This window comes from Cygnus atratus, chromosome 6 (assembly GCF_013377495.2).
Source record: "Cygnus atratus isolate AKBS03 ecotype Queensland, Australia chromosome 6, CAtr_DNAZoo_HiC_assembly, whole genome shotgun sequence".
Taxonomy (NCBI): domain Eukaryota; kingdom Metazoa; phylum Chordata; class Aves; order Anseriformes; family Anatidae; genus Cygnus; species Cygnus atratus.
The window spans coordinates 21,188,575-21,214,090 of NC_066367.1; the positions used below are offsets into that span (position 1 = coordinate 21,188,575).

General features: G+C 37.6%; 1 protein-coding gene across 4 annotated transcripts in view; it reads right to left on the reverse strand.

Moving 5' to 3' along the window:
- Positions 1–25,516, reverse strand: part of CSRNP3 (cysteine and serine rich nuclear protein 3) — a 92,279-nt gene that overhangs the window by 28,075 nt on the left and 38,688 nt on the right. The window contains exon 1 of one of the 4 annotated variants that reach the window (XM_035536851.1): positions 7,562–7,609. The exons of the other annotated variants lie outside the window; for them this stretch is intronic. The gene's annotated coding sequence lies outside the window, so the exon portion shown is untranslated. Of the gene's footprint in view, positions 1–7,561; positions 7,610–25,516 lie in introns of those variants that run through there. 4 annotated transcript variants of the gene reach the window in all.

Sequence of the window (25,516 nt, forward strand, 5' to 3'; positions counted from 1 at the left end):
AAGAGCTGCCTGTGCACAGCCAGCAGCCATTTGTGTTTTAGTATTGCTGCAGTTTGTTATACAATAGGCATGCTCAGCACGTTCCCTAATGGAAGCTGTTTCAACTTTCCTCTCCTTAATTCAGCGTTCAAATTCCAGCTTGGCAGATGATTGTGTCCAACCCAATGCCTTTGCCTTGTCACAGCCACTTAAGAAAAGGCACAGCTGCAGGAATACCTTCTCCTGTGCCCATGCAAGTCCTGATACAGACCAGGAAGCTCCAGGAGCCTCCAGGTTTTCTCTGAGAGAGAACACACAAATTTGTGTGGAGCCCAGACGGTTGGATCATGTCTTTCCAACTTCAACAACAAGTCATTTAAAAGTTACAGTGTGAGCTTTTTTTTTTTTTTTTTTGTGGGGGGGGTGGGAATGTGATAACTTACAAGCAGCCAAGCAAGAAATTTTGGTTTGTCGTGCTTTTTTGTCCCTTGTCTCTTTTTTGAAGACCAAAGCCATAAAAAAACTCCCAAACATCTTGTTTTTAAACAGAAAGAATAGAAAGAACAGTATTAAGCCAATTATCTAATATCCTCACAAGGCTGGAGAATTTTTCAGACACCAAATACGTATTTGTACAGCCATTAATAGTAGTTTGGTGACATGGTCACAGATTAATGTCTATGGTAGCTCAAGACACTTCTTGAAGAGATTGACTCTGTCACCTTTGTCTACCAGTAAACTGGGAAAAAAAAATGCTAGAAACTAAACAGCAGCTCGAAAATACCAGAAAAACCATTACTTCACATTAGTTTCTTTAGCAGATATATTTGATGAACAGTATATATGAAACAGGCCCCTGTAAACAAAAATAATTTTGTTCAGGAGGAGATATCATTCAATTACCAGCAAAGAAATGAATGAGCATGCTCCATGGCATGAGCATAAAGTCATGTCTTCATTCAAGGCTTAGCCAAAATTAGTAAAAGGATGTTTAAGTGCATCTTCTTCTCCAGAGAATAGTCAATAAAACTATTCAGACTGGAAAATATAAAATATTAATATCTACTGGAAGGCTGTAATGTTTTGAAACTACTATCTTCCAAAATAGCTTTATGGCTATAATAATTCAAGCTTTCATGTCTAAATCAAGGACAAAGTACAACCAACATAAAATGTTACAATTTGCAGGTTTAATGCACACCCAAGACAGTACTAAGGAGGCATTCAGGCCCACAAAAATCATACTTAATTTAAAAGAAGGTTGTTGGTTTTTTTTTCTTCTATTATTTACCTTTTGATGTTTCACTATCTACTCAACCAGAAAAAAAACAGTATGTTTATTTTTAAAAATCCTGGATTTTTTTAGCAATAGTATTATGTTGACAATAAACACTAAACAGGAAAATTCACTGAAAAACCCGTAAGATGCACAACTCATTACTGAATGGAGGCAATACCTAACTGATATAATAATACAACTGACAAGTCTCCTCCTGCCACTGAAACATACGTAGTGTTGACAACTCACCTTCTCTTCTACAACTAGCACCAGCTAAAAACAAGCTATTCAGTTATCAGCTAGAAATACAAGCAGAATTTAATTTCAGATTTACAAAAAAATACTCTGTGAAACTAAGGGAGCCTGATTCTTTATGGATGTGCATCTTGTGGCTAGATTACCTGAGGCACAGGAGGAGGTTTGGTTCACTGATGCTCTTCCCCAGAGCATTTGACACATTCTGTGTGGTTACCTTGATATTCAGGGATTTAGTCATAGTGAAAACTTTTTTTTTTCATTGCTGTAAACTACCATTCTCTTCTCTACCTCACCACATATTTGTAGAATACTTGAAGACAATCTACTACTCTTTGAAACCCAGCTGAAATGAGGTAAGGGGTTAAAAAAATAATAAGGAAAACAAAACGGACATATGGGACAATATGACAGGCACAATGAAATCGTAACTGCATAAGCCTATTTCCTTAAGAAATCAGTCAAAAAGATCAGCTAAACTCAGATTTCAAATTCCTGAATTTAGTGACCACAGAATGAAAAGGTTGATTTTTAGGTAGAGGCAAAACATGTGTAATCAATAAACTGAAACATTTGTCTACAATACTATTTTCTCAGTAATTTTAATGCCTGACAAACTCAAAAGGTAGGATTTTTAAAGCGTATATTCAATTACAACCAATCTTACCCTTAATAACTTTGTAGTTTTGGCCAGCAAAAATTATACATTGGTCCTTACTCACTCACAAGATTGCACCTCAACACAACACCCCACGAAGGAAATGTATGACTCTATCACAGCATGAATATGTAAAGCTATAGACCACGAAAGATTGATCTAAAATTAGATCCTAATTGTATTAACTTGACTGTTAACACTTTTTTTTTTTTTTTTTTTTTAATATTAAAGACAATCTGGAATTTATGGCTGTAGTGGCTTGGAATCAGAAGAAGCGTGTCTAAAAATCCTTTTCAGTTCAGTTCACTTTATGTTTCAAAGCCGGAAACTCTTCCAGAAGGCTGACCAAAGAGCTGCAGATCTAATAATAAGTATGTGTACCCATCCAGTTCCCAAGACACTTGTCACCAAGTCAGTGATGAATAGAAACAAAGCAGCTAGCCCACAATGCCATAGCACTGCCTGACTTGTAAGCACCTTGTGACCATTCAACAACATCTCAGCCAGCGGATTCTTCTGGGACAAAATTAATTATCTGCCCTATGCTCTCCTGAAAAGCCCTGCTGTGAAGGTATGTGGCTTACACTTTCAAACATAGGTATGGTGTTTTTTCTTTTTAATTTGATATATTTTATTTTGCTTTATCAAATCTCTGATTATTCTGTCTTTTCCAGGGGAACTGACACAAGAAGATTAATACTCCGTGATTTTCACTTTGCCGTGTTAATGTTAAAGACGCTTGCTTAGAAATCTCAGTGGGTGAGGAGGGCATAATGGTAAACAACTGAGCAACTTAACCGAAAGCTACAAAATTAAACCTTAAGCTACTTTGAAAGCAAAGGTTCAACAAAGCCTCTGGTACTGCAGGAGAGCAAAACAATGGGGACTCTGCGAGCACTTTAAGTCCCCCAAGAGTCGTGGGGTTTCCCTCCCCACACAGCAATTAAACACTTGAAGACAAAAACGTTGGCTTGAGAATAGACTGCTCAGCTCTCACAGTTCGTGTTGGAAATAAGTAGTGGTATCATTTATTATGCACACTAAAAACAATGAATAAATAAATTTTGTGGCTTTCAACATTTTTTTTGTTTACCCTTTCACCCCCACACAAATGACACTTGCTAGAGATTTGCTGGTTCTTAGGAAAAACAACTGGAGACATCTGTGATCCAACTCACATTTTTTAACATATCCATGCTAGGCTAATTGTACACTCTGTTTAATTCTAATAAAGAGAAAATTGCAAATCCCTGGTAAGCTGGCTGCTGAATTCAGGCTCCTACTCAAAGAACAACCTCCCACCACCACAGCTGTATCGGCCGAGTTCACCCCGGCAGCAGCAGCAGCAGCACCCAGACGCTCCCGGGCGCCGGAGGAGCCTTAGCCTCCGCCTGCAGGAGCCCGAGGAGATGGGTTTCAGAAGCAGCTGCAGCCCCGGTAGGGAAATGTCAGCCCCGTGCCTGGCTCGGCCCCCGCTTCACAGTCGGCAGGGCTGTGCGGCAGCAGCGGCGGTGACACGAGGGCAGCTCCCTCTGCTTTAAGCAGACAGCACGTTTATTGCAGTGTTTTATAGATCCCCACGCTAGCTTTATGCCTGCTAGCTAGGGTACTGACACTAGAATAGCTGCAGCAGCATGGAGCTCAACACAGACCGATTTATCCTGATCTGCAGCACAGATGAACAAAATTACTTATTTATAGGCACATGTAAAAATGATTTACCAGTATGAAGTAAGTAAATGTAACACAACACCAAACTCCTCTTGCTGCCCTCAAAGAGGCAGAACGCTAATGAAAGCTACCATTACCCAGAGCCTTATTCATGCGACAGTCTTACCCTATATAAAAGCATCACTTGATTACATTTCCACAACAAAATCCAAGGACTCTATGGGCTGGTGAAGCTATAGTTGGTAAATGATGTTCTAGTTGCTGCCCAGATCCCTCAGAAAGACTGGTGAGGGTCAGACTCTGTACCTTGTAGCCCATGTTTTCTACTTCACACTACTCCATACAGGTAAATATGCAAAGCCTAATTGTTTATGAAAGAGAAGGATACTAACCAGCCCCACACTGAGTCAGAAAATGAAGATAAATATTTTATAAAAAGATGTATGTAGTAGTAACTGAAAGATATTTATCTTTTTGTCAGAAAGGCTAAATATAAGTGGTCTGATACATTTCAATGTTAAGTTATAAGCAAGGATACTTCTTAAATTTTTTCATTTTAACTTAAAAAAACTGAAAACCTCAAGCAGCTGATATATTAAGTGGATTTTCCATCAACTTTTTATGTTGATACATATTTCTGTTCCTCTTCCCATTTTCCCTATTTCATTATGAAAAACAGATATTACAGCTATGAAGTGATGGAGAACTGATGCAGAGGGCCTAGAAATACAAACATGGGGGCGTGGGGGGAGTAAGACTAGAGGAAGGGCATTTGTTGGACAGAATTACATGTACAAATGAAATAGAAAAAAAAATCAGATTTTTGTTGTTGTTGTTAGCAATTATTCACAATTTCTCTTTGCCACAGGTTTCATTAGAATATGGTATCCATATTGTGGAGAGAGAGAGAAATTAAAGCCCTACTATGTATCTCAGATCTCTTTAACCAAGTAAATCTTTCCAGTTTGTGTGTGTTTGCAGATGAGTCATATCTGTCTTTTTGCTACATTCAATCCCTTTCTCAGGGTCAAAAAACCTACAAAAGAGCAATGTAACAACAGTGATCAAATCTCACTAGAAGGACTTCATATGGCATCAACATTTTAAAGCTGTGATGGTGTTTGGTGATATTTTACTGAGAAAATGCCACATTGATAAATCTATTTTTTCTCAGCTTCCTAATTGGTTCAGAGCAAGGATAAAGATAGACACAGACAAACTACATGTAAGTTTATCTTTCAAACAGCTTTACTGATCTTACCATAGATTATACCTGCCTCGCTTCAGCATGACCTTCTATCTACTTATTTGGGGAGGAAAAAAGCTAAACTTCAAGGTTCAGTTAGCAGAAGTATCTTTTAAGAGCAAGTAAGGGCTTTATAAAGCAGCATCTGTTGCTACTTCAGAGGAAATATTTAAGCTTTAGAATGAATTTCCAAACATTCTCCACTATGTACCCTATGCCAAGATTTATTAATCCAATTAATAGTAAACTTAAACCTTATTATTTGTCTATTACATCTGCTGAAATCAACATGTTTTTCAACAAAAGTGTATTTCTCCTTCCAATAAATAAGTTAGACCACATATCTAAGACACTGAACATGATAAACATTGTGCATGCACAAACCAAAACATTATACACCAGACCTGGACTTCTCAGCTCTTGAAGTAAATTGGGAAGAGCAGAATTAACACAATTTCAGTTATGGAGGAGGTCAACATTACGTTTCTGTCTCCAGAATCTCTGATGCAACAGAAAGACTTGGTGCTATTTATGATGCTCAAAGAAGGCCACCATCAAGTTGCAGCAAAATGTTTCTATAAGCCAGTTTTAATGGAGTTTGGATCAGGAAAAAAGTGCATTTCAAAATTACCATAACTTGAACACGTGAACACAGAACACCACACCCGCTTGCTCCAGGAGTTTTGGTGTTTTTTTTTTCTTTACATTTCTTTAAATAAATTAATACTGGGAGCAATTCAGAGCATGAATCCCTGAACCATGATGGTTTTGTCCACAGGAAAACTGTGTTTTTCTTCTCTGTCTACATATGTATACGTAAAGATTCCCTTAAAACAGTGAGAAGGCTGCAGTGATGCTCCTGTTGTTTTTTAGTAGAAAACAATAATTTCATCTATGTACGTACTTACTCTAAGTACCTAACTGCCTCAGAAATCGAATCTTGAAATCCAGGTTTTTGTACAAATATGGCAATTATGATAATTGCAAGACTCGCTATGATTTTTTCCATTTAAATTAGCTTAAAGTGGCAAGTTCAGCACATGCCATCCAGTCGGATGGTTAATACACCGCAGACGTTACTGGGATTTAAGTGTTCCCCACTAGAGAGAGTGCCAGCAAACGCAAGAAATATCATGAAGCAAATACTTCCCTTTTAGAGCAACCCCCCTTTTAGACCCATTGTCTAAAGCGCAGGCTGAGCTGTATCAGTGCTTGCTACAGCAGCGGTTTTTACAGGAGAAACGCTCGAAGGCAGCGATCGCGGAGCACCATCACGCAGGCTGGGGCGCTACCCGCAAGTAGAGCCCGGCCTTCCCTAAAGCCGCGGCCGTGCGGTGCAGGAGGAGCCAGGGCCGGGCGCGATGCGAGCCCCATGGCAGCAGCCCCGCGCCGCGCTCTGCCCCTCCCCGCGGGCAGCGCCCGGCCGGGCCCCGCGGCCGCCGCCCCGCAGCAGCGCTGCCCGCCCCGGGCCTCGTTTGCATGGCCCCGCCCCCGCCGCGGGGCACGCTGGACCCAGCCCGCCGGGATGGCGGCCGGGGAGGGCGGGGGCGCGCCCCCTCACCCCTGCCGTACGGGCAGCGCGGCCCGTGCCGGCCCGCAACGCGGCCTGCGCCGCCTCCTCCTGCCCTCGTGTTTTAACCGGCGGGGGCGAGCGGCGCGGTCGGGAGCAGCCGAGGGGTCGTGAGGCCCCGGCCCGGTGCCGCCGGGCAGCGACTGCGCTGTAGGAGCGGTGCAGAAAGGGGGAAGGTGTGCACAGAAGCGTCTGGGGGCCGGCGGCGAGGGGCCGCGGGACGGGGGAGAAGCGATCGTGGCCGCGGGCTGCCGAAGCCGCCGGGCCGGCCTTCAGAGAACACCGAGTGGGGTCAGGGTAGCCGCGGCGCCGAGGGGATCAACACCCGCCTGGAAATAACAACGGAGCCTGTGCTGCTAACACAAGAGCAGAGCGAACGCAGAGATGGAGCGCGCCGATGCGGACTCAGTACAACCGTATTATAACCGCCACAACCACCACCTTCAAAATTAGCTAGGCAAATCCGAAAACACATCCAAGTGCACTCAGCTACGCTGCGATGTTCTGTTATTTTAGACGCTAAACAAACGCTACAGCTCTCCTATCGAGAAAGAATTAGGCTTGAATACATAGCGCAATAATAGATTGTTGTTGTTAAAATATCTTACGATATTGGCAAACGATACATCTAGCATAAATTTAATTTTACTTGCTATCCAGATTTTCATGCATAATTGAATTTTGAATTGCATAGGAATAACACTAGAAACATTTTTACAATGAATGTGATCACAAAATTTATACAGTTTAGCTTGGTATCACGTTACCATGCATCTTTCCAATCCCACCTTACCAAATACAAAAAACCTGACTTTACTAAAAATAAGGAAATAGCAAAACCACCACTTACATTTTCACTACTAAAGTGTGTGAATAATCTATATTAAAAAAAAAAAAACTGACCTGTTCAAATTGTTGTTTTTCCAATCCATGCAGTGCTTTTATTAATTAGGAACCCAAACAGACTGATCATCATTTTATAACGTGTGATATATTCACTGTCTTCCTAGTTCCAGCAGAATCTTCTTAAATTTCCCAGCCCTGTGTTTTATTGCTGGTACCATATGCTTTATTGTTCAGCGACAAGAGCTGCACTCTGCACAAAGACTCATTACCTACTGCTTGCTGAGCAGCTTCAGTCTCACTGAGGCTGCCTGTGTGATCACATGGGAGTTTTGTCTGAGAAAGCCAGGCATGCCACTGATTTCACTGTCTATGGATTTTTTTATTTATTTATTTTTAATCAGCTGAGGACTACCATGAGGAAAGAATAACAAATTGTAAAGCTCCTTTAGCTCATTAATACAGAAGACATTGTGGAAATCCCCCTCAACTTTTTTTTTTTATTTTTTATTTTTAATTATTATTCCCATTGTAATGAAGGTTCAAGTAGAAATTCAAGAGTTTTAAAAAGTATTTTTTTTCTTGTGGGCAGTAGCAAAAACCTTGCATTATCTGCATCACTCTACACATCATGCACACTGAAATTAATATTCTGAAGAGGTAATATTGTGCCAACACATTTGATCTGCCACTGTTTATCCTTTATGTAGAGGACAAGCTTCTAAATGAAAAATTGCTCCCAAAAAGCAGCCCTTGATTTAAATTTGTCTCGTCAGTCAAGGGCATTATCCTGTAATCTTTGGTCATAAAATTAGTTTTGCTGGTTTCAGTGAGACTACTCAGGTGAGTAAGAATTGGCCTTTTGAGCAAGGATTATTCCCAGATCCAAATGACAAATTATATAGTACACAATGAAGTCTGATCGCTTCTTAATAATATGTGATGACGCTCAGTGGTTTGTGTTTTCATGTTGTTGTTGGTTTTTTTTTGAGTGTTTTTGCACAAATTGTAAAGAATATTTTATATTGGCTAAAAGCTTAATATTTACCTTATGAGGATTTTATATTGGATTAAGTGAATAATCACATTCAAAATCACAACAACACTTACACAAATGCTTTATTTTACATATGTTATATATATATATATATATATATAAAATAAAAAATAAAATTATATTTTTTTCCATTAGTGATGTATCAGTATCAGGAATCCACTATGGAATTACTGGAGATATCCTAACCAGAATATTCTGGTATTCGATTCTAACATAGAGCTAGTGATGATAAATGAACATCTCCATCCAAAAAAGAGGTACTGAACAAGTAATTAACCCTAACATTAACACTGCAAAGGTGCAGCTATTTTATTGTGAATTATCACTGGAACAATTCATAGCATTTTGAAAACGCAAGTTGGCAAAAAAGAAACTGTTTTCTCATTAACATTCCACAAATGAAATACCAACTTCTTCTATTTAAAATCCCCCTCATTAGAATAAATGACAGCTTGTTGCTCTTTGTTGGCTTTATTCTGGTCTTATGGAAGTTTTGCCACTGATTTGCATGGAAGGAACAAGCGTGACGAACAAATTCATGCACTTTACTGTCGTCATGCAAATCAGTGACAAAACTCTCAAATTCTTTATTGTTCTCTGCATCTTACTCATCATGTACTATTAAGGTTTTCTATCATCTGGTATGCAGTCTCTATGATTACACTGAATTACGAAAGATGGGTAGTAAAGGACAGAGAATTACCCACAGCTAAATCCAGTGATGAATCTCTTCTAGAATCTTATCGTTTTGTTAAATAAAAAATTCCATTACCAAGAACGTGTATATTTTAAAATGCCACCATTTTTATCTACCCAAAGACAACAACAGAGCAGATGGTTCGTGGCAGAGAACCTTCCACATCTTTTAAGCAGGAAACACTACCACATATACATTAATGAAAAGAAATGAAAGCAGACTAGATGGGTTGCTAACGAACAGCTGGTTTAACTACAGCTACGAATATTTTTTCCCCTGGCGATATCATTGATGATGTCACAATGCTAGTGTAGGAAGACATAAACAAAAGGCAGGCATTTTTGCTGCAGTAGCACTGGGGGGGGGATGGAGGGGGGGGGGACGACCAAATGTTTGGCAGATGGAAAGAACAAAAACTGGTAAGGAAAAGAGTACTATCGTCACATTTTCTGGGTGCCATCATATATACTATGGAGCCCTTTTCACAACTTGAAAGAAGGTTAGAGGAAAACAGATTCAAAAACATGATACTGTTAAACCAGCCTGCAGGAATGAGTTGAATGAGTTGTTTTTGCAGGGAGACAATAGCAGCAGGCAGTCTTCAGGCTACACAAAAGGCAGCTTCAGTTATTTAGCTCTTCAAGGTTGGGAAAAAATGCTTCAGTCCACCACAGTGGAATTCGGAATTTCCTAATTCTAATGACATTTTCAGGAAGCTAACTATATGCTATATATTCCATATATATTCCATACTCTATTCTTACAGGTGTACTAAATAGAAGGAGGTCTTTATCAGAGCCATCCTGTGGAATTTTTGCTCCATCATACTATGGTGGAAATGCCTTTTCACCCCCAAGGAGTTAAAGATCACCCAAGAGTTTCACAGTGGCAAGAACCCATACTGACGTTAGAAACCAGACCTCCCTTGTCACTCCACAGCAGAAACAGATTTGAACTACACTCATCATACAGGACTTGTCCTGTAACAGACAAGACTTCTTTAGGAAAATCTAAAACCACCTCTCCTTGAAGCACCAGTGGAAGAATGATGTGCAAATACTTAGCAATTATTCCACCTGAAGTCCCACATTGGTGCCAAGAGGTAAGGAAGGGCTCTCTTCTCTAATATAAGGCTCCTAGTGAATTCAAATGAAAACAGAATCGAGAACCTGCCAACAAATTGTACATAGAGGTAACTCGTCTGCCAGATCCTACATCTGCTCTGAAAGAAGACCAGTTCAGAGGAACTGCTTTCCTATTCTACAGAAGCTACAGCAAAAGGGAATTGTTAAGCAAGGTTAAGCAAGTTTGGACATCAAATCACCTCCATTGTTATAACGGAATAACTGGCTAAAGCCTGCTTTATTCTAGCCTGTATGCATTTAAACTTGAATACTTTTATACACAGATTACAGGCATTGAAATAAAGATCTTGCACGGAATTTAAAAAAAAAAACAAGAACACCAGCCATTTATCAAAAAGTAGACTAGAATTTAAACTTCAGATCATTCCCACCTTATACAACTAAATTGCTTTGCTATACATTGAGCATAATATGCTGTTCAGTATCCTGTATCTCAGTTGGATGATGTGGATATGAATCAAAACAATTACTGGGACAGCACTGTTCAATTTCATGAGACAAAAAGGAGCTCTTTGCACTCAATGTCTTGTTTTTCCTAAACAGCCGAATCCTGTAACTTAGAATAAAATGCAAGAGAGAGCACCCATTTTGCCAAATACACCAGTAATGCAAGTTTCCACATCATGAGGAAAGAGGACTTTGCTCAAACTTTTTTGCAGTCCAGTGACAAAATAGATCAGAAGCCCAGGATTTATGAAATGCATCCTATAGACCACACACATGCTCTGCTCCCGCTCTTAGAAGCAGCATGGCTTGGAGGCCATGGCTTGTATTTTATGAGCTACAGCAGCCAAATACCTCAGAACTGACTTCCACGTTTCGAAGTGGATGATGTATAGATTTTACTGAAGGAATGATCACAAATCTTGCCCATGCAAACTCCTCTAATTTGAGCTCAGGAAGAGGTGTAACCACAAATTTCCCATGGAACTCTGCCATTTCAGTAGTTCTACAAAACTAAAAATGCACATCTTTGAGAGAAAATGGTGAAATATTTATTAAAGCTCTCCATCTGAAGTTACCGTCGATACCACTGGGGTAGGATAATCTTAAATATAAATTCCACATCTTTCTTTCCAGACCAAATATAATTTAATCAAATACACTTCCTCATCCTGGCCTCCAAACATATTGCTTTCTGTAGATAGATCACAGCCAAAGCTGAACTGTCTTCAAGTATTTCCACATTAACTACTCAGTTCAAAATACTGGGGCTTGGAGGATTTCAGTAGCCTGTCAGAAAGAACATACTTTGGATTCCTGAATTTCAGGAACACGAAAAACTCACACATTCCTAAATGACATTTCAAAGAGAAGTACAACCATATTTTGAAATAAGAGTCTAGTCAGTGAAATTTAGGAAAACAGACAAAATCCATTTGAAAGGTAAGGAGACATTCTCAGCTCAATAGATGGAGGGAAAACAGTAACAATAGCTCCTCAGAAGCTGTTCCGATTTCTGGCACCTTTGTGATCTCCCCTTCAAATTCCAAACAGTGACGACTAGAGCATTCAAAGTGAAGACTACCAGTGCCACTCTTCACTTCTACCCCTGGCACATTTGCCATGTAATGTCAGTTTTAAGGGCAGTATGTAAAATTTCCTTAGTTTCTCACTCTTAAATTTTCTCCTTGATCAGGAGCAACTTCCTAAATTATGTGGTACAAATCAGCCACAGAGTAGCAGTGAATTCTCTTTATGTACTCTACGAGGTATACAACAGCCTACCATTTCCTACTGATTGTCTTGAAAGCAACCTCATTTTTAACGATACAGTGTTTCTACATCTTACAATACCTGGATCTTTCCAAGATAAAAAACAAATCTCAATGACCTTCTTTCTAGGGTGATATCTCAGAGGAAAGTGTACTTCCTTCCAGAAAACAGCTGGAGGTACTTTAATGGTACTATGATTACAGGAGCTACTGTGCTCAAACAAAAATACTCCCCTGTAGTAAACATTTAGGATTTCTTTCTAGTTCCACAAACTTTCTGAAAACTGCTGGTTAACTACCAAAACCAAAGAATATATTAACTCTGTGGCAGGCAAATTAATGTACTGAGAGGTGTATAGTAAGCAGCAAAAGAATCTCGACTGCTGTTGCATTAGATTATGTGAATAATCAAAGCAATTAAGTGTTGCCGTAATGCTTGATACAGCCAACGTTAGTCTTATGCAAGATCCAAAACACCAGCAGAGTATGGAGTTTCTCAAATAAAACATAAGATAATTTTAAAGAGCAAACTGCTTATTATCATGTTTAAAAAAAAAAAGATTAAAAAAGGACTTAGAAAAAACTAGATACCTTAAGAACAGGGACTGCCTGTGCTGTCTTGTATGTACTTCATAAGCCAGCTTTCCTCCAGCTAGTTTCCATGACAGCTCAGACATAGCAACATGATCCATGCCAGGGAGTAATTCAGAACTATAAAGCTATGCTTGGTGCTGTTAGAAATTGCAAGACAGACAGAAGAAACAAAGGCGGTTCTTTAGGATTTAAATTAACTGACATACTCCCTCCTCCCTTCCCTGGTTACTAAGCACACCTTTTCTCATAGTATCACTTTCCAGCTTACAAATTTCACTTGGCTGTTGACCAACAGAAAGCTTAAAAATAAACACGATTAGAGATACCTGAAGGAAGCATGGTAGCTAATATTTTCTCTTTTTCGTTTCCTCCACCTGTTTGGTTCTTCTAGTCTCCCTTATACAACAGTAAACCAAAGAGTAGTTTACTAAATCAGGAGTTGAAACAGGAGTAAAATCTAGTCAAAAGGAAGCAGACCATATTTACTCACTGGATATATCGTCAGTAGAACTTTCTAAAGTACCACTGTAACCTGTAATGTTGTCTCATCCCTCGCTTTCATAATTTGCACAGTGAAGCAGGAAAGCTCTTTAGTTTTTACGAGCAATTAAAGATTCCTTCCACTGGAAGATGAATCTTTCATTGTTACAGTCTGAATTTGTTCCTGTCCACCATAAATATATATATTTTAATTTAAGCAGAGACAGAGATAAAATATAAATAACAATTCTTTACATTTTATAACAGCTAGGCAGTAACTCATAAAGCATCACAACTTACAATACATTTTCAATGCACTTACAATAAAATACATAGTGGACTTATACAGACCAGAAGATAACTAAACTCTAAAATAAGGTGTCCTCACTGAATTGCTAAAAAACAGTTTAGGATCTCATTCCAGATGAAGTGAATTTGCTGCAAGACTTTTTCCTGGCTTTGTACATCTCATATACCACTCTACATGTCATTTAAAGTTTAAAATGACACTGAATTCTAGATTGTATGTGAACTCTTTGCTGTTTCAAATAACCTTTAAAGCCTAGAAACTGATTCTCCTGTAATAATTCTGCCCATTTCTATTTGGCCAGCATCGATTTCTTTCCCTGAGGTGTATCCAGCAAAGCTTGAAAATAATTTTTCTTTACTTCTTTGTTTGTGTACCATCATCACTGATAGTATCAGCATAGCACTGGGAATTTTATTTCTCATGTTGAATTTTCTCTATCAGCAGAGAACAACACATTTTCCCCCATATGCTCCATGACAGTGGACTACATGAAGAAAGTAAATATATTTTGTAGGATATTCCCCTCCTTATCCTATAAGCTTTCTGAAAGCTGCTGGTTAAGACACGGTAACTATCTGGCTTTCTCCAAAATCAACTTTAAAAGAAATTCAATTCAAAATTTTATCATATACTTAACATCCAAAATAAATTCCATAGCACATATATCAGATTTTAATCAAGTTAAAACCCGAACCACTATATTCTTACACTAAACATCTTAATGTTACATGATAATATCTTGGGAATTACAGCTTTTACATTGAAATGTCCAACATTGAAATAAAACTTCAGAAAGTAAGTGCCTACAATTTAGAAATATGCTTTCCAAGGAACAGTGGTTGCCTTTTCTTTCATATATGAAGATCGATTAACAATATTTAAGTAATCGCAGTCATGTTACCAAATTAGAGGACAGTTCTATGATGTGTTGGTATAAATCCATTACTTCAGTGAACAATCAAAATGGGCTGTTGATTTACAGTTTGATTACAAAGTTTTCAGCTGGTGTTCAAAGATACGTGATGTTCTTGATCTAATTTTCCAACAGGACAAAGAATAATTGCAGTTTTCACATGGTCTGGAACTGTACAAAGATCAACATTTCAGCAACAGGCTGAAACCTGAAGTTCTGTAGAAGTAGCAGTCAAGTGATTATTTTTACCTCAGAGTTCTATCTCAAAGGCATCAGGACTGAATAAAGACTTGTAATAGAGCAATTATATAGCCCAAATCTTCTTCAAGATTTCAGTGTTTCAGAAATCTATGTGATTTTTTTTTTTTTAATTAAACTGCTTGATACCCTCTAGCTGCAGGACTTAATGTTCCAGTTAGACTTCTGTTCATAGTATGAGGTAGATATGTTTATCACCCAGACTGAAGTACAACAGTCAAGGTTTGAGTTATGTCAGGCTACAATATCTAAGCACTGCATTTTTTTCAGCCTTTTATGTTGCATTGGTGCATTTTCAGTTGAGAAAAGTTTTTTGATTTTGTTTTAAAATCATTTTTCAACATCTTTTCCAATACATCGATTCAATAAGCAAGAAAACCAACCAACCAGACTTCCTACCAGGTTTATATCCAAATACTTTGAAAAAGGCTCATCAATTTACATCATGGACAAAACTTGGGCTCTGGGGATCCCTGATATTACCTGCCAGGAATTTGCATCATTTAGCAGTTTTCTATGTTGCAAAAAAGAAGCAATTATTACTTCAGTATGATTTTTGGCATCCCTGCCATGACTGTGGTTTCTCAACCAATTTATCCCTTTGGCCAGGCAACTTTAAGCACTCTGTCACAATATTTTTTCATCTAGTAGCATGAGGACACTGTTTATATCTGCTATAATAGATGGAGATAATACCAGTTTTGTCAGATATTTAGAAAGAGTCTACTCAACTTGTCTGTTTTGACCTTCTAGGTTATAGCAAAGGTGCAAGCTGACAGCACCAGCTGTCATTTGCTGTTAACAGACTTTTACCAGACCAACAGCTCCAAGCTCATGGAGGAACTCACCAGTTCTGTGACTGAAAAGTATGAAGTCAAGGTCCTTGGCTGTCTCATTCCATCTCTTCAGGTGGGTGGATTTCAGTCCTTCTACTACAGTTCTAGCTGCATTTGTTTAACTGTTTTCGTTCTGCGCTAACTCTGCTGTCACTAACAGCTACATAAGTCACCATACATCCTAAATGTAGACTTGCACCATTTCAGATTCCAAGAAGCATAAGCATTGGCCAGGGCCAACTGTTCTACTCCTCCAGAGCAAAAGACATTCTCACTGACCTGGATGTCTTGGATTGAGATACAGCAGTGGCCCCATTTACACACAGGAAACACATTTCATATCATTTACAATGCCCATGAGTTCATAACTGTGCATTGTGTATCCTGCAGTTTTCTTATTTTCTCCAGTACTTCGAGAATTCCTGAGTTGTCACATTTAGCTTGTGAAATACTTAAAACAGCAAGTTGCTACACACACTGTGCTGATCTTACTATTCTTTTGCTGCAGTTGCAAACAACTCTTCAAAAACTACATTCATAGTCATACTGGAACAGACCCAGATCAACAATTGCTAGCCTCTTCATGGCTATAAGCAGAATTTGCAAGGAAAAGCAATATCTTTAAAAAGACAAGTGGAGATGACTAGAACAATTGAAGCCTCTGAGAATATGAGAAAGGAGTCATACACACAAAAGCCTGCCTATTTTTCTAACTGCAGAAGATAATCAAATTAAAAAAATATTATTTTCCCCACAAACCTTGTCCTGGTGGTTATCCTTAGATTATCATACTGTAATAACAAAGGCATTAAGAGAGACTAAAGCGGTCTCTGCCTTAAAAGCTATGTACCTTAAAAGTCAAACAGGAGACAGGTAGATTCAAAGAACTGGGAGTACAGAGAAAACAAGAGGTATCACTTGTCATCTCAAAACAGTTACTTTTACATACCAAGTGAAAATTTTGCAGACCTAATGGCAAAGGTTTTCAAATTCTTTCATAAAAACGACATACATTTGCAGACTTCCAGGAACTCCTCCAAAACATTAGAAACAAAATGGGAGCTGAAGATTTCAAGAGTTACCAATACTAACGAGTGCTGTAAGTGGAGAGGAAAAGACCAAGAGCTTGTTTCTCTGCCAAGAAGCAGAGGCTAATAATATACTTTCATGACAGTTAAAAAAAAAAAAAAAAAAGCATGCATGCTGCTAAAGGGGATACAAAGAGATGCATCATCAGGTCAAGAAGGCATTACTTGTGAAGCAGCACTAGTGTACATGAAAACACATTAAGAAAACATTTGTTAAGGACAGAATTTTGTGATACTTGAGATGGGAAATATTAGAAATTTTATTTCACAGCTGAATTCAGTTAATTATCTTGGAGGATACATACAAGACAAACCACTCAATGGAAAATGATTGTACAGTAAAAGTCTGAGAGAGATATATCTTAAGTTCATTGCAAATGTTTTTGCAATTAACCAGAAAAAAATGTACAGATAGAAATGAAAAGGCTACTAAAGATATAAATGTATAAAAAATTGTAGGGTGAGGAAGGAAAAAACAAAGAACCTTTTGAAAAATAAACTGAATAGCAATTAGAATAATTGAAGAACCAAGTCTGGGAAAATGCACAGGCAAGCCAACATTTCAGAAGACAAAACATGGTAAACTCTTGAAGATGGGTAGTAGAAGATGGGTCCAGAATGTTTATTCTGAGATCTAGGAAATGCATTTGTTTCTAGTGCATATACGTAGAAATTAAGGCACATGGGTCCTAAAGTAAAGACAAAATTCACAAAGTGAAACATGCACTGAGCAAGAAGAGGAAGATATGAAAGCTAACGCTTAGCTACATAAAATCAGAGAATTTGGTGAAAAAGGACTAATGACCTCAGACTATTGTGAATGGGGGGTAGAAAAAAACAAAAAAGCCAAAATTCAAGATACTAGACAGGCTGACAGCTGAGTCTAATCTAGCCTGAATGAGATCTGGAGTGAAAATTCCTTCCTGTCCACACATCTGGTGTTATGCTAAACTTAAGCAAACAAACAAGGTACCCAGGTGACTCCAGTAGTGGCAGCAGTAGAATCTCCTGTCCAACACCCAATTGTCAGCCAAAGGCAAATCTTCAGACAACAAAAACAAAAATTCAGAGGTTCCAGAGGTATATTTTAAATGTCAAATACAACTTAGGGGAATTTTTACTAAGCAGGGGGTAACCACTGAAAACTCTGAAGCCACCGCCTGATAGCATACAATTCAGCAGTATGAATTAGAGCATGCAACAAATAGCACATATTATATAAAGAGAGCAATTGCTAAGAAATGACCAAGCACTTACTAATTGCTATGCAGCTATTATGTTCCTTATACAGGTATCACTAATACTTTAATTATTATATTTTAAAACTTTTCTTTGGATTGTAAAAGGAAGCTGTTTATAATAAATAACTTTGTGAGACCTTCAGCAATTTAGTTATTCCATGCCTTGCTTCTCTGTATGAAAAAATTCAAACAGTATCTTATTGTTACTTATCCCACAATTGTGCTCTTGGTGACTAAAAGTACGAGGCATGCTGGAAGACCACAGTTCACAGAGAACCTGTCTGTCTCACTGAACAGGTCAAAGTAATTACAGGAAAAAAATCAGGAATTATTTTGCACTATTGATAACAACAAAAGAAAATTATAATGGCAAGCCTGAAAATTTAAGCCTCATATGAACTTTACAATTCTATTTATGTCTAAGTAACATGCAGTAGGTGGATGGGAAAGTACTGTTTTTTCTGATATAGGGTGATATCCTACCAGTTGAATTTACCAAAAAAAAAAAAAAATCCTTCAGCTAAGAAAAATTTAAACCAGCTAGCATTATTTTAGTATACACAAAGGAGTTAAAAGCCATTTATTTCTCTTCTCAAAGATAATCCCTGCTAATTGCTCCAGTCATGGAAATACATTCTGTGGGAAAGGATAATGAAGAATACTTGTCAATTTGGTAATGTCATTATTTCACTGCACAATCCAAACAGTATAATCTGACCCATTCCCAGCATGCTGAGTATCAGGCTACAGAAAAGGAGCCGTGCATAAGCCACCCTGACCTTTCTTGCTAGTTTCTTCTGACCTTTCTGACCTCATTAGACTGCTGGGTAGGGAAGCCTAAATAAAGAAATAAAAGAGCTGTTGGGTACTGTTGATGGATTAGAAATAACAAGAATGCTTCTAGGACTTAAGTACTAAACCAGACCACTGAATTTTAATGTTTTTCAAGCAATCAAAAGGACAATATGGATGATGATGAAGAAAGAGAGGTAGGGAGAAACAGATAGTTAAAGTATTTAAGTAAGAATATGTTTCTTTGAAATTGTTCATCAGCGTCCTTAACCATTTATTCCGCTGTAATTTTAGGTGGCTGGATTTTTAAGGCTCCCTTTGAGTGAGAACAGATATTAAAAAACAATGGTCCCAGCACAGTTATTCTCATTAAGCATGAATATAACTTTAGCACCATGCTGAAAGAGGGCCTTAATCTCTACTGGCCAGATCTATTTAATGACTCCCTCAAATTCCCAAAGCAAGTAAACTCTAGAGCCTAGAATACAGGTCTCCAAAGCCCCCACATCACCTTTCAACCACTACGTCATATAAACAACAAAATGTGTATCTTAGACAAAAGAGAATAATTACTCTGAAAACGTTTATTCGTTAAATAATACATGCTTTCTCCAGTGGAATTAGTTAGGATTTTTAAACTAGCTCCCAATCCTGAACTAGTTGACTCATGCCTTTTTTATAACTTACTGTTATGTAAGTACTAATTACATAAATTATTATTATTATTATTTAAAGCTAATAATACTGAGCAAAACTCTCAGAAAGGAAACAACAGCTCCACAGCTCACAACAGAAGCCCCACTACGAGAGAAATCCTGCAGTGGTTGTTCTAGTTGGAATAGGGGGCACACTTTTTATCTTCTTTTTCTCCTGTATTTCTAGCTTCTGGGGAGAAAAGTACTATAAGGGAACTTATAGTCAGATAAATCTTTCGCACTCCTCTTTAATGCAATTTCTGATTAAAAACTCTTGTACTGAAGCACTGGAAGATTTTTAGAAGAGATTTTTTTTTTTCTTCATATCCTTAACTACTCCTAAAACAAGACACTAGTAGATAGGCTGACCTCAGCCATGGTGTTCAGGCTTTATTATGCTATGCATTAAAATGCAGCCACTGTCATATAAAATTAAATAATGTCTGACTTAAAGACAAAACTAGCCCATTAGTTCCTGAAGTACTGGCTATGAGACGTGTTCAGTTGTTCTGCAGTTTTATAGATCCTGGCAGGGGAAAACTGTTACATTTGTGATAGCAGGGATCATCCCCTTCATCAGTTTAAAGCATTTGGTAAAGCTTTGTATGTCTTGCATCTCTCCGGTGCTAACCAAGTGCACATGCTTGCACTAAGCCAGCACCATCAGAAGATGATGTATGATGCACAAATGCAGTAACTCATGAAAATACCTTAAAAAGAAATGCCCAGCAGAAAATGCCTTAAAACAGCCACTGGATCCAGGCACTGATACAGCACACAGAGCTCTTAGATGACACAGTCATTAGAAAAAACAGAATCAGATTTCGTGATCGCTGTATCTGGACAGCTATTCCAGCTCAATGGGATCAACAATTTATGCTGTCTTTGCTGAAAGAAATTCAAATCTAGTAACATACAGAGAGGGGAAACCACCATGTCATGTAACAACGGCAGAATAAGCACTTCTAAAGCTATGTTAAATTATCTAGTTAACACAAAAGCCTTTACAAAAATTTTCATCAGTAATTCTGTGCAGATCCCTCTCTAAGGTTAAACTATGAGTCTCCTCAGCTTTTCCTTTTCTTGTCATTTGTTTATTCCTGTGAATTACCTACAGAAAGTTAAACTGCCATTTAAAAAGCACATGGAACAAATTTCCTCTCCAAAAAAAGGAAGGGCAAGGAGAAAATACTCCAAAAAGAGATTGGAAAACGCAATCCGAAGATGAATAGGATAGCTACATGGTTATCATGTTATTTATTTATGCTATTATCTCTTGTATTAGATTATTTATTAAATAAAGCCTGGAAAAGGAAACCCCTTTCAAGTGATCTCTTACACAGTTCAGAAACCTAAATCCAAGTTCCAAAAGGAGATGGGGTGAGGAAACCCCACCCCTCCTCCACTTCTCAAATCGGAGCAACATGACAAAAGCTTTGTTTGTGACTGCAAGACTGTGACATATAGCAAGGAATCCGTAGTAGGGAGGAATGTATTCCAGTGCCTGATGAAAACCCAGAACTTTAGATCCAATAATATTAACAAGTTTTGCAAGTTCAGTAACATTTAGGCATCTAGGAAATGAATTCCAGAAATCTGATGCATGTTTTCATGCTTACAGAAATAAATGAAGCATTTTGTTTATTAAAAGCCAATTTTTAAATAAACTCAAGATTCTTATCAATTCACATGGTCACATCAGGAATCACATGCTCCCCTCTTATATGCTGTACTGTGAGAACCAAAAGAACAGGAGGGGGAAAGCTGTCTTATCTAAATGCCTATCCATCACAGTGAATGAAAATATGAACTCCTACACTCAGTGGCTGTGTGTTACCAGCAGGCAGAAGGGCTAGAGTCCAGAATGCTGCAAGAATTGGGTTCTTCTCTGGGGGTACAGCTTCAAGTCCTTTTCTTTATCCACAGATTTGGCAGTAAGTGAAAGGCTCTCCTAGATGTTAGCTGTACAATAACAGATAAAAATCCTTCTTCTCTGTAAATGCTTTGCAGGTGACTCCTAAAGTTTCAGTCATGGAGTCTGCAAGACATTTTCCATGTAAAATGGAAATTTTGGCAATTGGCCCAATAGCATTGGGCCTACCTATCATCTGTAATTGCATTTTATGAACAATACCATTGTCTGCATTTGATCTAGGTTGCTTTGCAGGATGCTTTTTTTTTTCCTCCTATTTCCATTTTCAACAAAACAAATAATAAAATATGACAAGATAAGGTCAGAAACTGGAGGTACCTACAGGTTAGGGCAAGTACTTCAAGTAAACTGAGGTAGGACACTGGTTCCTTAACAGTTCCTTTATTGTATCCTTTGTACCCTTGAGGTACAAAATACTGCTTTTACACAGAAGAGGTTGAACAATGTGACACAATGTTCTTTTACAGAAATTTGACAAAAGTACACAACTGAACAAAAAAACCTTCATTCTATTAAAAATTATTGAGGCTTAGATTCCTCCACTGTGTACTTTTTAAGAAATCCTAATACATCTTTCCTGTGAAATAAACATTAAAAATTTGAATTAAAATCAATTTGAATATAGAATTTTGCTACAGTTTGTTAACAGAAGATCAGTTTATCTATCACAAAGATGGAAAATCTCTGCATAAGAGGGAACTGAAAATCAGCTCCTCACTGAAATTCTTTTCTATTAGAATACCAACATTCAACTAGAGATTCAGATATCTGGTATGGTTACCTAAAGCATTTTAATACAGCATGAGGTAAAGGAAACAGGAATAAACATCACTGCGTTTAGGTCATCGGTTTCAGAGATCTCTGATGTTATGCTCTGAAGGAATGATTCAGGGGTTTCTGCATGTTTTGCACATCTATTAAATGTCAACTTCTCTACAGATTTGTTACTGATAATTAGTCCTAGCTAAGCCACCTCAGATCTCTAAAACCCATTAAGAGTTAATGAAGTCAAGAAAGAATTCACCAGAACCCCAAAAAGAAAGTTACATTGTAATGCTGTACATGTAGGTACTGAGCTTCATTCTCAAAAGTTGTTCAATAATGACTGTATGATTAAGCCTTACGTTGCAAGGTTTAATTGAATTATGACGAATAAATAAAGTTGAAATTGTTATTATACTTCAACACAAACATACCAGTCTTCTGAAGATTTTCAGAAATTTTTACATATACATCCCATCTGTCTAGAGAAGGGCACATGTTAACAGTGCCCTTACTCAGTTTGTCATGTCAATTACTTGGTACTTGAAAATTCCCCAAAAGCACCCTCTCTGATGCAGCCACTAAAGGAATATTTGTTTATTTACCTTTCTAAATCGCATTTTATATTGCAACCATCAGTGGAACAATGGTAATACCAAGGGTCACTTGGAAAGTTTTCCTGCAGTGTTTACCCATCTAACTTAATGGAGAACCCCTTAAGTAAACAAGACTGCTTCCTGTTGTGCATGCTTTTTTTTTTGCCTTTTTTTTTTTTTTAATTATAATTCTACCTGACTGCATGCTAATCATGCAAATGAGCAGAGCACTCTTCTTTACGTAATTTGAGTATAGCAAAAGAAAAATATTTCAATATTGAAAGTGTTATCCTTGCTTAAATTAATATTATGAGACGGTTATAATCAATTTCTCTTCACTTGTACACTACAAATGAGGAAAGCTGGGCCAAGTGAGCCTTCATTAAGCGGTATATGTCCTCTTCACTGCAGAAAATCAACACATAATCAAAAATCAGACAGAACATGATTTAAGGCTCTAGCTACTGAAAGAGAATCAGCTCTCAGTTGCCTTCAATAATGTGTGAGAAAGATAATCCAGGTAAGGTAAAAAGAAACTATATCCAAAGTTCATTTTAGGCTATAAAAACAACCAACAGGAAAAAGTGATCAGTAACCCCTGTCATGGAACACTGCCCATGTGTGCATGCCCACACGATACAGTGCCGTACCTAAGCCTGACAGCTACACTTAGATCCACAGTCATTTGTGAAAAGCCAGGTTTGGTGTCTGCTTTCACATCACGGTTTCAGGCCTTTCAGGTAAGAATTAACTATACTTATGCTTTCTAGTTTTTCCTTCATCAATACATGTAACATTTAAAAATCACATTCTAATAACAAACACCTGAAAAGATATCATAATGATTGTGCAGATTTTCTAGTATCTGAGAAAAACTTACAACAAATTATGAACATGTTATCTGAGAGATCTTTTTTTTCCTCTTCTTTCCTTTTTTAATTAAGCATTTTAAATTACTTTGTGAAGTTCTTATAATACTATACTGATTACACACAGTTCTTTGAACAAATTTACTACTTTTGATGTGTTGGCTAGCTCTTTGTGCTTGAGTAAATCATATCCATTACTTCCAGTCCTCGGAAGAAATAAATCACATCATGATGTGACAAATTAAAATACAAGCTTCGGAGGTACCTCTTCAGAAAACTTTGTTTCCTTTTCCAGAATATTAAACAGCTTATACTTTTGCAAGCAAGCAAAGAAAGATGCAAATATGCAACAATTAATTCATTTACAAACAAAGACAAGAACTTAGAAACATTTCTCCTCTATAAATCTAATTACAGTGGAAGCTGTTAAAGTATATTAACCCAAAAGCTTTTAGAATTAATTTTAAGCAATTTTAAACAAATTTGCAGCTGGAAATTGGAATATTTTCCCTAATGCTGTTCTAAAATTGCTGATAAAAATCTCTGTAGATGTAAAATATAACATATTTTGTACCATCAAATGGTAGAAGACTGAAACTAGGTCTGCGTAATTGTATAGATAGATGGATGTGAATAACTGCTACTGTACTACTGACCTTGTGATCTCAAAGAACGGCAGTTTCTCTCAGGAGATTTTTAGACCTCTGAAATCATGTTTTCAGTCTGTAGACATTTCCTTAATCTGTCCTTAAAAAAATGAAATTCATGTTTCATTACTGTCAAAATGATACCAACAAACATTTAGAATTTCTACCGAAGTATTACTGATGCCCTATACAAACTCACAGAATAAACAGCAAATTCAGTTTGTTTGCAACAAAACTAATTAACATGAGGAAAAAGATTTCAGAAGAGCATGTGAGTCACATGTATGAGTAACTCATACAAGTTATTTAACCAAAATATTAATTTAAGATTGATATAAATTATTCAATATCTCATATAATGTATTTCAGAAGGAACAGATGTGACTTGTTATTTTAAATGAGTGTGAAACCTTTGAGCACATAGCCAGTGTGCATATTTGGGTTCTGGTATACACTAGGCACTTCTGCTCAGACAGAACAGGAAGACTAACACCTAAGCATCTTTTCACTGAACAGAACAAAATTCAGTAACAGCAAGGACAATTAAACATTAATCTTGCTTACCAAGGCAGGTGACAGACTTGCCATCTGTTGAAGTACTTAAAGCAAGGTTTCTTATCTTTCTAAAATCCATTTTTGCATATATGTTTTGAAAAAAAAAAAAAGTCCTTGATCCATATTGTACACTTGTGCATGTGGCTATGATAAAGGGAGAAGAAGGGAACAGCAGCACAAGCCAGTGACAGTTCTGACTTTGCAATTACAGGTACTAAACTAGTTTACTAGCTCGCATCACTTTCCATTTTGCCCCATAACACTTGTGATCATGCTTGAAAATAACTTCATAACTTGGTTCAGTATTTCAGCTCAACTTGCAGAGGATCAGAAAGGAAAATTCATTTCAACATATCTGAACTCAGAATCTGGTTTCTATGGCTTGACTGATCATTCCTCACCTTCTTCTGCGGCACTGAAAATTGAGCACTGCTGGAGACATGCTCATGGCCAGACATAGTGAGAGGCATTGCGTTTGTGCCTGGAAGGTGTTCTGTACTCATTGCTAGTTCAGAACAACATGATTGTTAAGAAACTATGATACAGACTCCAGATAAACCTCTGACACTTTCCATATCCTCCTTCAGCACAGGGCATGCTCTGCTAGCTGTCACTCTTTGGACATACAATTTCTACAGTGTCCTTATCTTGCCAATTCGTCTTTACCTCAACAATCTTGACATGTCTGGATATTGAACTTCAGTGGTACAACTGATAAATACTATTCTCTATTATTTGAGGCATGCTTATGATTTTTTTTAGGATCAAAATAATTTGGAAAATAAGTTTTTGATCATGATACAAGAAGTTCAGATGATAATTAAAGCCTGTG